Source organism: Watersipora subatra, chromosome 2, assembly GCF_963576615.1.
Source record: "Watersipora subatra chromosome 2, tzWatSuba1.1, whole genome shotgun sequence".
NCBI lineage: Eukaryota > Metazoa > Bryozoa > Gymnolaemata > Cheilostomatida > Watersiporidae > Watersipora > Watersipora subatra.
Window position 1 is genome coordinate 5,745,700 of NC_088709.1, and position 14,584 is coordinate 5,760,283.

A 14,584-nucleotide genomic window follows, 5' to 3' on the forward strand; every position below is an offset into this window, starting at 1 on the left:
ATTGACACCCTATTGCCATCACCCGCACACATAGCACAGTTTCATCAATCCTCAACTCTCGTCTACCAGAGAAGTCAACCGATCTGCAGAAAAGACAGTTAGCAAGATACACAGCTACAATCTTGGAGCACCATGCTATGCCTTGTATCATGGACCTAGACGCAACAGACAACCTAGATGGGTTCCAGCCATTGTTACTAAGATATATGGAACTCGTAGTCTCAATGTCAAAGTGGTACCAAAGGGACCTACTTGGAGAAGACATGTTGAACAACTCAGACCAAGATACTCAACAGAAGAAGATCAAGACCCTGGAGATAAACCTGATATAACAGAGGAGACAAAACTGCAACTACCAGCCCCTACAACTGTAACAGAGCAACCTCCGTCAAGAAGAAGACCACGCAACCCTCGTCTACCTGATGGAGATGAGTATAGCAGAGACAAACCCCGAAGGTCTAAGAGAACCAGAAAGAACCTTTAGCTTAGTGAGGAGGTGTCATGCAAGTGCCAAGTATTATTGGTACTTTGCAAACAAACATTATGCTTATTAGCTAAAGCTTTATACAAGCTAAGATTATATAGCACTGTCTCATTATAGCTATTAATAATGCTTGTAGCTTTTTACAAAGCTTTTCTATGACCAAACATATAAATACTTGGGTTTTCTGTTATCAAATCAGTTGTCTCTGGAGAGTGCAATAAACCACATTTCTCTAATTTAATACTCTATTTGATTGCTTCTGTGCAGAAACATAACACTTATCAAACTTTTTATCAAACTTGGGTAAAAAAGTTGCCTATTGCTTCATGATTGTCATTTACTTTATTGCTGTTTGCGACAAAAAAATGATCCAACTTTGGCATTACTCTTCTCACGGATGTGTTGTTTAATCAGCATTCTGGTCCAAACTCCCAACCTCACATCCTGACAAATCCCCGCAAAGCCCCCATCCTTTCTTATTTCTGATTGGTTAAGGTAATGCTCTTTATCAGCTACTTTCACCACTTACATGAAGCAAACAACTACCTGAGCTAATGTTTTATTTCAATCCGTAATCCGTAAACCAATCAATCAAAACACATTAGGCAATAAACACATTCATGCAGAGAATAGGATACCTCTAGATACCTAAATCTAACAGTTTGTCTGTATGTACGTGTATAGTTCGGTATGTCCAGTTATAGCTACTAAAATCTTGGAAATAAAATCTCCTTTCGGGCTGGATTTGAACTCATGAAAATTGCAACTGCAAGTTTGTTAGACAATTGTTTAACGACGAGTTCACCAAGGTTCTTACAATTCATAGCTCTTACAATACATCACATACAAGTACATCCTTTTTCCCGATTTCACACGATGAATGACGTAGTAGTTGAAACTCTATGAACTCTATTAATTACGATCCTTCTTTGTGCTCATCGAACTAGGGCTATTTTGTTTTCTGCAAAATCCATATCAACAATAGTTTCTTTCAAAATTAAATTTTGGCGACTGTATCTTAGTTCAATGTCATCTGCTATGGTAAAAACAAGTTGCCAATAAATAAGTGGTATAATTTTGGTTAAAAGGTTACAAAAATGCCAACTAAAACTTTTTTCAAGTAAGTTTTTAGTAAGGTAAATTCATATAAGTTAGTTTCAGCTTTTATGTTACACATCTGTATTGAAGATAAAAACTCTCTACATACTACATTGTAATGTCAAATTTTCTTGCAGATCGTAACCACAAGATACACTTAAGTTATTGTATTTAACTATAGCTACTAAGGTTAACTTATTGTTTTGTTACTACTTTTTAATGATGAAGATTTTGATGATTTTATCAGGCAGGATTGCATCAGATAACTACTATGGATTTCTATACTACTCTGTCACAGATTCTGAGTACTGTATATAGTATACATGTAGTATTGTAAACAAAGTAATAGCATGACAATAGTTATTGCGCAATACGCTGATGAATCATACAGTAGTAGTTCAGTGGATTATGATTAGCCCTCTATATATGTAGATGTACATGTTTTGATGAGTCATGATCATAAATTTAGAATATTGTTCTACTACTAGATTTTTCCTGAATGGGTTTTCTGAAATTTTCTAGAATAATTGTAAGAAGGTAAAAATAGTCTGACTGCAGCTAATACATGGCAGTTCATAACAATTCAGGTTACATTGTACATGTCTACAAGTCAGCAATAAAGGATTATTTTATACTCTCACAGCAATCCTCGGCATATTATTATATAGACACTATATTACTTATACATAGTTAGCCGCAATATTACACCCAGACGTCTTAACTCTTAGTCTTGTGCAGACATCAGGATACAATCACAACACCAGATATCTCGAACCTGTCACATTGCATCACCACTTTGTGACAAACTTGAGGGCTGCTCCGGGAATATCTACTGTTGATCAGGATTATATCAGTTTAACTCACGCAAGACATAAAGAGTACCAAAAGACAGTCAGTAATGGCGGAGACTAGTATGAGCAGTATGCGGAGGGCAATGGGTATGGGTGGGAAGCTCGGATTAAAGGATGCTGAGCTAGCCAAATTCATTGAAGAGAACGAACCAAAGTTCGCAGCGGAGATTGAACGCGAGGAGAGACAAATGGAACGAGAAGCCAAAAAAGAGGCTGAAGCTGAGGACAGACAACTCAAAATGCAAATGAAGCAAATGGAGATAGACAGCCAGAAACAAGCAAGAGAGTTGGAGATGCAAAGAGAGATAGAAGAAAAGAGGTTAGCGCATGAGCTCGAGATGAAAAAACTGGAAGTGAAGAATATTAGGATAGACGACTCCAAAAATGAGAGTACAGGACTGGAGCAGGTTAGCAACATGCCTAGACCAAAACTACTGGTATTTGATGAGAAAACAGACGACATGGATAGTTACCTGCAGCGATTTGAATGGATAGCTGAAAGCTATCAGTGGGATAAAGCTGAATGGTCATTCCATTTGAGCCAATATCTCAAAGGTAAGGCTACAGAGACTTACACTAGAATGGCAGCAGAGAATAGGAAGGACTACAATCAGGTGAAGGAAGCTCTGTTGAAACGCTGCAATCTCACGGAGGAAAGCTACAGAAAGCGATTCAGAGAGAGTAAAGCCGAGCACGACGAAACACCACAACAATTTCTAGTTCGACTCAATACCTACATTGACAAGTGAGTGGAGCTATCGAACTGCAAAAACCTGAAAGAACTCAACTTGCGAGAACAGTTCATAGCGGCATGTCCTACGGATCTTGCTGTACATCTAAAGGAGATGAAATTTGACAGCTGTGACAAGTTGGCTGAAGCTGCCGACCGATACCTGACAGCTCATAGTCATAAGATGTCATTCATAAGGAAGACAACTCCAAATGAGACAACCATCACCTGCCACAGTTGTAACGAAAAGGGGGATATTGCAAAACAGTGTAATAAGAAGCCTCAGAAATACTACTCACGCTGCAAGTGATTAACCATAACACAGCTGACTGTCGGAGACTCAGAACACTTATGCACAAGGCGGGTGTGGCTGAAGGGGAGACAAATCCAGAAGGACAAAATACGGATGAAATTAAGCTAAGTGGGAAGCGTTACGTACAAGTAGCATGTTGTAACAGTAAAGTTGGTAAAATGGAGAATGGAGTAAACCTGGTTGGAGGTTATGTAAATGGTAAGCAGGTGGAGATGATTAGAGATACTGGATGCACCACAGCGGTGGTCAAGAAATCGCTGGTAAAGACTGATCAGTGCGCAGGAGAGGAAAGACTGAAAAACGGAAAAACTGCTAGAAAACTGCCATTTGCTAAAATCAGCATCGACACACCATTCTATCGGAGAGATGTAACGGCGATGGTTATGGAGACGTCCATTCACGATCTAATGCTTGGAAATATTCCAGGCGCTCGATCCCCATGTGATCCACTACCGGAACAGGGTCAGGAGTGTTCCGTGGTTACACGCGCACAAGCCATCAAGAAAAAACAAGGAGAAAAACCACTATCAGTTGTCAGCAATGAAGATATCGAAGTAAACAGAGAAGACCGCATCAAGTCGCAGAGAGAAGACGACTCTCTAAAGAGGCTGTATAACGCTATAGAAGCAATAACAAAAGGCGAACAACAAACAAGGTTCATGGTAAAGAAGGACATCCTTTATCGTGAATATTATCACCCAGAGTACAACAGCGGACAGTCGATAAAACAAGTAGTTGTACCAAAAACTCTACATGTCACTGTGATGAGACATGCCCACAATTCTATATTGAGTGAACATCTGGGAATCCGTAAAACTACTGATCGAATCTTAACCAACTTCTTCTGGCCAGGTCTACATGATGAGGTTACGAGATTCTGTTGATCCTGCAACATCTGTCAACGCACTGTAAAGAAAGGTTCAGTACAAAAGGTTCCCCTACAGCGGACTCCACTGATTGAGACTCCATTCAAGAGCTGCGCTGTCGACTTTATCGGACTGATTAATCCTCCGAGTGAAAAAGGGCATAGATATATACTAACTCTGGTGGACTATGCTACTCGATACCCTGAGGCTGTTCCACTAAAAGAGATAAGCTCAGAAGCAGTGGCTGAAGCTCTAATCGCCATTTACAGTCGGGCTGGAATGCCTGAAGAAGTAATCAGTGATCAAGGGACACAATTCATATCTGAGTACATGGAAGAGTTCGCCAGACTGCTCGGCATGAAGCAGATGCCGACAACTCCTTACCATGCTATGGCTAGTGGACTGGTGGAGCGATTCAATGGCACACTGAAGTCAATGCTGAAAAAGTTATGCCACCAGGAGCCAAGGCAGTAGTACAGATACATAAACTCAGCACTATTTGCCTACAGAGAGGCCCCACAAGAATCTACTAGATTCTCATCATTCGAGCTGTTGTACCGAAGGACAGTACGAGGGCCGATGGATATTCTATGACAGTTATGGACACAGGATGATGCCGATGGAGAGAACAAGAGTAGCTACCAACACGTGTTTAATCTGCGTGCTAAGCTGGAAGATACGATAGAGTTGGCCCAGAAAGCGCTAGAAGGAAATAAGCAAAGGTACAAGCTTTACTTCGACAAGAAGGCAAAGAATAGGGAATTTCAAGTAAGTGACAAAGTTCTCATCCTGCTCCCTACTAACCACAACAAGTTACTAATGCGCTAGCAGGGACCATGCAACATAGAAAAGGTCGGGATGAACGCATACCGAGTTCAGGTCAAAGGTAAAAGCCGAACCTACCACGCTAACATGCTGAAAAAATACTACATGAGAGATAGTGAAAAGAAAATAACTGAGGTAGCTGGTCTCGGAGAAGTAGAAGAAGAGGAAGGCACACTGGTGGAGTTGTATTCGGGAAAGTCAGTCGGAACTGTGAAAGATCTGAAGGTGGGAGAAAATATATCTAAGGAGCAGAGAGAGCAGATTACCGGCATCGTCAAGGACTACACAGATATATTCACAGACAGACCGGGAAACTGCAATCTCATCAAACATCCGATTACTCTAACCAGTAACAAGCCTATCAAATCTAAACCCTACACATTACCTTACGCGGTGAGGGAATCACTTAGAGAAGATATAACTGATATGTTGAACACAGGGATCATCAGAGAATCAAACTCTCCATATGCATCACCAGTCGTACTCGTGAAAAAGCCTGATGGATCCAATCGACTATGTGCTGACTACCAGAACTTAAACAAAATAACAGTGTTCGATCCAGAGCCAATGACAACAGCAAGCGATCTCTTTTAAAAGATGAGCGGTGATCACTACTTCTCAAAGGTAGATCTAACTAAGGGCTACTGGCAAATTCCTGTAGAGAAGAGTGACATACCAAAGACTGCATTTGTCACTCCAGATGGACAACACGAGTTCATCAGGATGCCGTTTAGAATGGTCAACACTGGAGCAACATTTGTACCCCATTTGTACGTGGCATGAAGAAGCTATTACAGGATTTACCAGGAGTAAACAACTACATCGATGACCTCATCATACACACTGCCAAATGGGAGGATCACATGGACGCACTGAGAGAACTATTCACCCGTTTGGCCAAGGCACAGCTCACAATCAAACCAACGAAATGCTACCTCGATGGAACATCTATAGAGTTCACAATAGAGTTCTATAGAGGTCACAAGATTGATCAGGGAGAACTGAAACTGATGGAAGACAACGTGGAGAAAATCACTGAAGCTCCAAGGCTTCGGACCAAGACTCAAGTATGGTCGTTTCTAAGATTGACTGGCTATTACCGAGAGTTCGTCCCAAATTACGCGGCGATAGCAAGTCCTATGTCGGACTTGACTAAAAAAGGACAACCTAATAAAGTTATCTGGACAGATGCACAAGAGAAGGCATACTGGAAACTAAGAGCGACCATAACCGAGAAACCAGTTCTGAAACTACCAGACATGACGAAGCAGTTCACCCTAAGGACTGACGAGTCGGACACTGGACTCGGAGTGTACTACTACAGGAACATGATGGAAAGCTATTTTCTGTCAGCTATGCTAGCAAAAACTACTGGACTGTGAAAGGAACTACTCAACAATAGGGAAAGAGTGCCTGGCAATTGTATGGGCTGTAAAGAAATATCTACCATATCTCTACGGCGTGGAGTTCATACTATAAACAGATCACCAACCACTAACCTACATCAATCAAGCAAAGTATGAGAACAGCAGAGTGATGAGATGGGCACTATACCTACAGGATTATCGCATGACGGTGGAATCGATCAAAGGGAAAGACAACGCCGGAGCGGACTACATGAGCAGACTAGACTCAGAATGTTAATGCTGGAAATTTGACTATAAATTTCCTCTTGAATGGGGAGTTGTCACAGATTCTGAGTACTGTATATAGTATACATGTAGTATTGTAAACAAAGTAATAGCATGACAATAGTTATTGCGCAATACGCTGATGAATCATACAGTAGTAGTTCAGTGGATTATGATTAGCCCTCTATATATGTAGATGTACATGTTTTGATGAGTCATGATCATAAATTTAGAATATTGTTCTACTACTAGATTTTTCCTGAATGGGTTTTCTGAAATTTTCTAGAATAATTGTAAGAAGGTAAAAATAGTCTGACTGCAGCTAATACATGGCAGTTCATAACAATTCAGGTTACATTGTACATGTCTACAAGTCAGCAATAAAGGATTATTTTATACTCTCACAGCAATCCTCGGCATATTATTATATAGACACTATATTACTTATACATAGTTAGCCGCAATATTACACCTGGACGTCTTAACTCTTAGTCTTGTGCAGACATCAGGATACAATCACAACACCAGATATCTCGAACCTGTCACATTGCATCCCCACTTTGTGACATACTCTATATGTCTATTCGATATTTTCGCTTTATGATGCCAACACTGAAACCAACTGAAATCATATAATCGTAAACTAAATAATTTTTCATTGTAATCGTAGCAAAACAGACAATATTTAGCCATTACTTGCTAATGATTTAATATTCAAACACCATTACAGCTTTATTTTCCCTCCCGATTAATTCCAGCAATACACTTTTTTCACAATATAAAATTTAAAATTTCGAGCTGTTTGGAAAGGTTTCAAACCTTTACAGTGGTATTCTTTTTTCTCCTAATTCACTTGACCTGCACAAAAGAAAACACTTTTTTCATGATATGGCGTTTAAAAGTTAGAATGGTAAATGTTGTTTTTGTTGTAAATTACAACAATACAACATTTGCCTAGTAACCATTATATTGATGCAGGAAGGGTAAGAATCATTTTCCTTGACATCAATGTACTATATTCGTAAGTAACTGTGAGCAACTTAAGCAGCTGTGGTTCAGGGATCACAACATTTCTGTGAGAGCCTTTATTTTTTCTATTTAATGGAAACTAAACAAGTACAGTAGAGATCACTGTAAGTACAGTGGAGATCACTGTAAGTACAGTAGAGATCACTGTAAGTACAATAGAGATCACTGCAACATACACTTCCTATTACATAATTTCCACTGAACGTAAAAACTGATGTTCAGTTTTGCATTGTAATACATAATAAATTCTATATAGCATATAGCAATAATTCAGTGCTAGCTTCTAAATTTTATTTCAAAAACGAGAGCACCATATTTATTCTCAAGAATATTGTTTTTTCTTTGTATACAAATATGAGAGAAACAGCATGTAAGGATATTTGGGGTATCTAATAACTGTTTCACTTTACTTTAAAGAATAGAGAAAACATAATATTATTATGCTTTATTAGTTATCTTGAGGTGTTGACTGATGTTCTAAAAAATAATCAAGGAGATTGACCCACTAGAAGCTGAGATATAGACAGCCAAACACAGGTCTACCTAATAAAGAATCAGAGGAAAACCCTTCGAAAATCCCGAAAACTGTGACGTTTAAATCAACTTAATGGTCATGTGCCGGAGTTGCGCACCCTTACCGCCGTTATGTATAATGATTGTTTTGGCTACGAGATGTGAAACGCTTCTCGCGATAGTAAATAATTTACATACTAGCTCTGGTTTCTCAGGAAAATCATCCAAACATTGTGTGGTAAAGGCATTTGCCCACAACCCCTCGCCATGATTTTTCAAAGCAGAAGAGCAGATTTTGACTATTGTGCTTCAAATTTTAACTCAATCTCCACGGATATGCTCCGAAGATCATATGTTCAACGAACGGCGCGTGTATAGTCTATATGCGATATCCGCGAGTTGCAGTTTGTTTAAAATAAGAAATAGGAATGGGACTTTTGTTCCTTCATCATTTTTCTACTGTGTATCTACTGCAGCATTCTTCTACTGTGTATCTACTGCAGCATTCAGTTGATTTTCATGATTATCGTCACTATTAACAGACTGGAAGTTCACTACAGCTATAATTTTAAAAAGACTAACTTGACCGTGCTGCTCTTGCTATAAGAAAAGAAAACCATAACTTTTGCTTTGATTTTTCTATTGATCTATTATCTTATCTATGATTATTTTTTATGATCCCACGACCAAACGAGCGGAGCGAAGTGTGGGAGTTTGTATGATAAATGCATGTGCACACAACTTACGAAAATTATTCATCAACAATGAGACGAACCCTCGTCAAGAAATTTCATCAACAAATTTAAGCATAGTTATGTAAAGTCGTTAAAGTATAATAACGATACAAAACACATTTAAACCTATTTAAATATGTTACCAAGTCTTTTTAAACCGTCGGTATTATCTTAAAACTTACCCATCTGATCGGATTATACACAAAGAGACAGATTAATTTCAACGAAAATCGCCACAAAACACTTGAAAAGCTTGGTTTAATAAAAGTTAAGACCGAAAATTGAAACGCCGAGCGACAGATAATAGAACGATGAAGTCTTGCGCATTTCACGAAAAAATAACGTGCACTTTTCACCAGTCTATAGCATTGTCGAATTGCCGAAGGTTTTGGCAATTAACATAGGAGTACAGAAATTGTTTCAGTTTTGCCGATTTCAATTTTTTCATTTTCATTTGCCAACGCATTGAATACTTTCTCATTCTAACTGATGTCCAACGCAGTATAAGTAAAGCAAATGACGATGATATTTTTTAACGTTTCTTATGAAATTATTACAATAATTAATTATAAGTTTGGATGACTACAGAACAATGACTACGTAGTACAGACTTTCTAAAAGTCTAACGCAGTGTAAGTAAAGGCATGACGATGATATTTTTTCTAACGGTTCTAATAAGATTATTGCAATAATTAATTATAAGTTTGGATTACTACATAAATATCGCAACTTCGTGATATTGTTAGCTATGCCGTTTTGAAATGTAAACAAAATTGTGCATTGGTTTTCTATTATTACTATATAAATAATATTGGTTATTCTAATAATATCAGTGCATTTTACTTCTAATATTGGCCAATATTCCTTTTTTTTGCAGGAGGAGAGATATAAACATATAATCTTTTCCTTTCATTATTGCTATTTGTTGTATATAATAACACCCAGTACATTACAGCTACCATTGCAGTTATCCTATTTGACTGCTAATATTGCATTTCTCAACCATCAGTACCCTTTCTTTTTTCCAATATCACTTTGGTCGTGGGCTGTATGACAGTGGAATTTCTAGTTTATATCATATTCATAATGCATATTATACAAAATAATAATATAACTGCGTATAGAATAAATGATGTAACTAATATAATTTGTAGAAAATTCCAAATGATAACCGAGATTGATGATTGATTTAATTGATTCCATTTATTAGCTGTAGTTAAAAAATCTGAACAACGCTAAAGATGAGTCTGAATAGGGAAGCTAAGTATAGTCTAGGAGCAGAGTAACTCAATTGTGAGTTGTTATTATTTTTCTCAACTTATGCAATATGATGCGTGCAAAAGATTCTTCAGTATTTATATATTGCCTGTTTGAACGTTGCACTCTGTAACCTCGTTGCTTATATACTTTCATGTTTAAATTACATCTCATCAAATGGCGGAGGCGTAATAAACAAGTCGATCATTGTTGCCATTGTGACAAGGAATTTCACAGACTGCGATTGGATGATTGGAACAAAACGTCATAATCCGCCAGAATGCTTAGTAATAGCGGCCAAACTAGTAGCATGAGTTGCGTACACTGCGTGCCTGAGCTACTAATCTCAAGTGATTTAGTAGTTTTATCACCTCAACAGATAAAAACGATAACTGAACGCGCTGACCATTATAGGTTCAACCATTTGGAACCATTTACAACTATTGCTAGGTAAGCAGAACTAATTAATTTCATGATCAAACCGAAGACATGGTTCGTTCACCGCGATAGCCATTAATTCATTGTCATTGAATATTAAGAACGATGTCCATATGAATATGATGATTCAATTACTATTGACTGACAATAAATTCAAAGCAACTAACAGATCATATCACAGACCAGATTTTACATGTGATGTGGTTAAATATTCCATTGTATCTTGCTGTTTTGTTCGTTTGAATTTGATGATCATGATGATCTATCAATCAAGGCCAATCTACATGATTTGAGCTGAAGACCTAACATTTTTGTTTGGGGCCACAGAACATTTTTGTCTCAACAAGTGGAAGATGAGTTTTATGGTGGCTTAATATTTCTAGCATATTTGTGACCTAGTCATTATTAATCCAGTCTCCTACTAATTATGCCACCTGATCCCACAAATCATGGCTGGAGTAAAGACGATTAAGAATTCTGTGCAGTGGTTTCCTGATGGACACAGAGCGATTCCCAGGCAGTTTGTCCATTGAACTAGTTGCTCATGCAAAAAAGAGTAGATGTGAAAGCCGATGATAATGCAAAACTGCATCTTTAGTTTGCACAAGTCTATGTGTCTGCGTAGACTGCAGCAATGAAATGAACGACGAGGTTGAAGATGGTAATCATATGGACAGTGATGATGAGCTTTAAGATTTTATTTAATGGTTTTATTGAATACTTTGCAAAATGCTTTCTAGAATCGATTGAGAGTTTTCGATGTATCATGATAAACAGACTGTGTACCTTGGTAAGCATGCTATATAATATAATTATCATACAATGTATCAAAATACACATACAAAGTCCTATGATATTAATTAATCATCCATAAATTAAGTTGTCATCGAACATACTGCACCAATATTGTTTTAGCACACTACTCGTACAATAAATCTAAAACTAAGCAAGAGATTTCATACATGTCAGTTAAATAAAAAAGAAATAACATGTACCGACGAAAAGCACTAAGAGAAGCATAATAAATACTTTATGCTTGTCACGTGTTGCTCAGCAATATAATAATTTCATTTAAAATATTAAACATTAAATTCGTTAGTCTGCGTCACAACCAGTGTACCCAATGAGGTATACAGTATAGCCTGTCAATCAGTAGTTGTACAGGTCCCATTGTAAAGAGTATGAAGAGGTTCCTGTCAGACCAGTGGATAAGATGATGACGAGAAATGTCTGTCATATTGAGTCCTTGGCGGCTGACTACAAAGTAAAAAATCACATCCATTACATACAATGAGTTCAAAATACAAAATTATCATAAAGACATATAAGAGCTTACATTTATGGTGCAATATTTATCCATCATAACCTATCAGAAAAAGACGATCTATCAAAGCATGTAGGTATAAATTTAAAACTTAAAAATAGGAAGAGGTACAGGACTGATCTTGATGTGTAGGCAATGTGCATAGCCCTACATGAAAGGAATAGATGTACACCCTTCAGCTCTTGCCACAACAATATTTAGTTAACTCATACATCGCATACTTCTGTAAGGTAATAAAATTTTGATATGTGAGCACTATAATAATAAAATATAACTCAATAGATTAAAATACAATGAAATATGTATTAATATATAGTGTCACACAACATAATGCGACACATAAATCCTATAAAACAATTTACTGCAACGCAGTTCAATACAACATAATACAGTTATTGTAATATAATACACCAGAATATAATGTAATAATACAGTATAAGATCTGCATGACACTATATAAAATTTTAAAACTAACCAAAATATCAGTTACATAATAATCATACAGCTGCATGAAGGTCATCAAAAGGCAACATCAGTTTGTAATGTGGCTGCAGGATGAACTCCAGTGTGATCTTATTCAACATTTCAGTATTTAAACTTTGATAGTTTTCAGTGAGAAAGTTGGTAGGGACAGGCAGTCGAGAAGCTACGACGCTGTGTCTCACACAACAAGTCATTAAACTTACTGGTTGTTCAGGATGTGCCCTCTTCAAGTTTCTTCTATGGGTGAACTTAATGTAACAATTTTGATGCGCTTGAAGCACATCACCTCTGTCCATCAAATCTCTGAGTGCTCTATAAAACATTTCAGTTGTAGAGCCCACCTTTTTTTGGCTATGCCAAATACAAACTAGGGTCAGGGCTGGAGATGTGGCGAGTTATGGTTGGTGTCAATAATATAATATCAAATCTGATTCATATAATAATCCACTGGGATCTAGTAGGCAGATCACACGACAAGAAAGTAGTAAAAAATTAATAGCTTATTATTGAGTTGAATCTGAGCGTTTCCTCATGTTAGGTTTTCAGCTCAAATCATGTAAGGTAGATTGGCCTTGATTGACAGATCATCATGATCCTCAAATTCAAACGAATAAAACAACAAGATACAATGGAATATTTAACCACACCACATGTAAAATATGGTCCGTGATGACATTTGTTAGTTGCTTAGAATTTATTGTCAGTCAATAGTGATTTAATCATCATATTAATATGCACATCGTTCTTGATATTCAATAACAATGAATTAATGGCTATCGCGGTGAACGAACGAGGTCTTTGTTTGATCATGAAATTAATTAGTTCTGCTTACCTAGCAATAGTTGAAAATGGTTCCAAATCGTTGAACTTATAGGGGTCAACACGTTCGGTTACCGTTTTTTATCTGTTGAGATGATAGAATTACTAAATCACTTGAGGTTAGAAGCTTGGGCACACAATGTACGCAGCACATTGTACTATTTTGAGCCGCCATTTCTAAGGAATCTGGCGGGTTATGACGTTTTGTTCCAATCATCCAATCGCAGTCTGTGAGATTCCTTGTCACAATGGCAACAATGATCGACTTGTTTATTACGCCTCCGCCATTTGATGAGATCTAATTTAAACATGAAAGTATATAAGCAACGAGGTTACAGAGTGCAACGTTCAAACAGGCAATATATAAATACTGAAGAATCTTTTGCACGCATCATATTGCATAAGTTGAGAAAAATAATAGAAATTATTTTTATGACAGATAGGGTTGTCCTGCTCTCTGACTAGTAGGAGAACAACAAAACTGAGCTGAACTAGCAAGATAGCGAAATGTTGCGAAATAATAGATGCGTGTAATTATTTTATGCTAAAACTAATCTACACGTCAGAGGAACTGGTTCGGAATTCTAGGAGCGATGATTGTTAGGTCCAATTTGATTGTTCTATACTTCTAGGGATTAAACCAATTAAAACGCCGTGATTGTTATAGGAGAGCGCATTAGTTGGCTTAGTTGACCAATGGCACACAAGTCCATTTCATACGTCATATATTGATGATTACTAAAACACTTATTTTTTTTGGTAGACCTGTGTTTGGCTGGCTATATCTCAGCTTCTGGTTGGTCAATCTTCTTGATTCTTTTTTTAGAACATCAGTCAACACCTCAAGATGAATAATAAAGCATAATGATATTATGTTTTCTCTATTCTTTAAACATATGCTGTTTTTTTCTTTTGTCCGTTGCAGAACAAACTACGTAAAATATATAAACAAACAAGCAAAAGTTAATTTAAATTGATGGCAAAGATGTGCAAGCTTCTTAACCTAATTTAAAACTACAGTAATCATTGGTACAAAATAACCCAGTAAGCGTTACAAGTAAAAAGGGAAAAATTATAAATAAAAAAACTAACACAGTTAATGTGCAGTCATTAATTTTGAGGCAAAGAGTTTTTTTTTCCCTGTTTGAAGATCCAATGAAGTGAGTTTAGCAAAATATTGAAACTTATA

At 37.1% G+C, this 14,584-nt stretch overlaps 1 long non-coding RNA gene and 1 pseudogene across 1 annotated transcript; one reads left to right on the forward strand and one right to left on the reverse strand.

The window, feature by feature from the left end:
* The first annotated feature begins 2,480 nt into the window (after positions 1-2,480).
* LOC137387893 (uncharacterized) lies at positions 2,481-6,549 on the forward strand (annotated as a pseudogene).
* Positions 6,550-11,198: 4,649 nt separating this feature from the next.
* Positions 11,199-13,689, reverse strand: LOC137388595 (uncharacterized). Its single transcript, XR_010977967.1, has 3 exons — positions 13,409-13,689; positions 12,780-12,888; positions 11,199-12,026 (listed from the first exon to the last, which is right to left on the reverse strand). It is a non-coding gene; the product is annotated as an uncharacterized lncRNA (long non-coding RNA).
* Between the last annotated feature and the right edge of the window lie 895 nt (positions 13,690-14,584).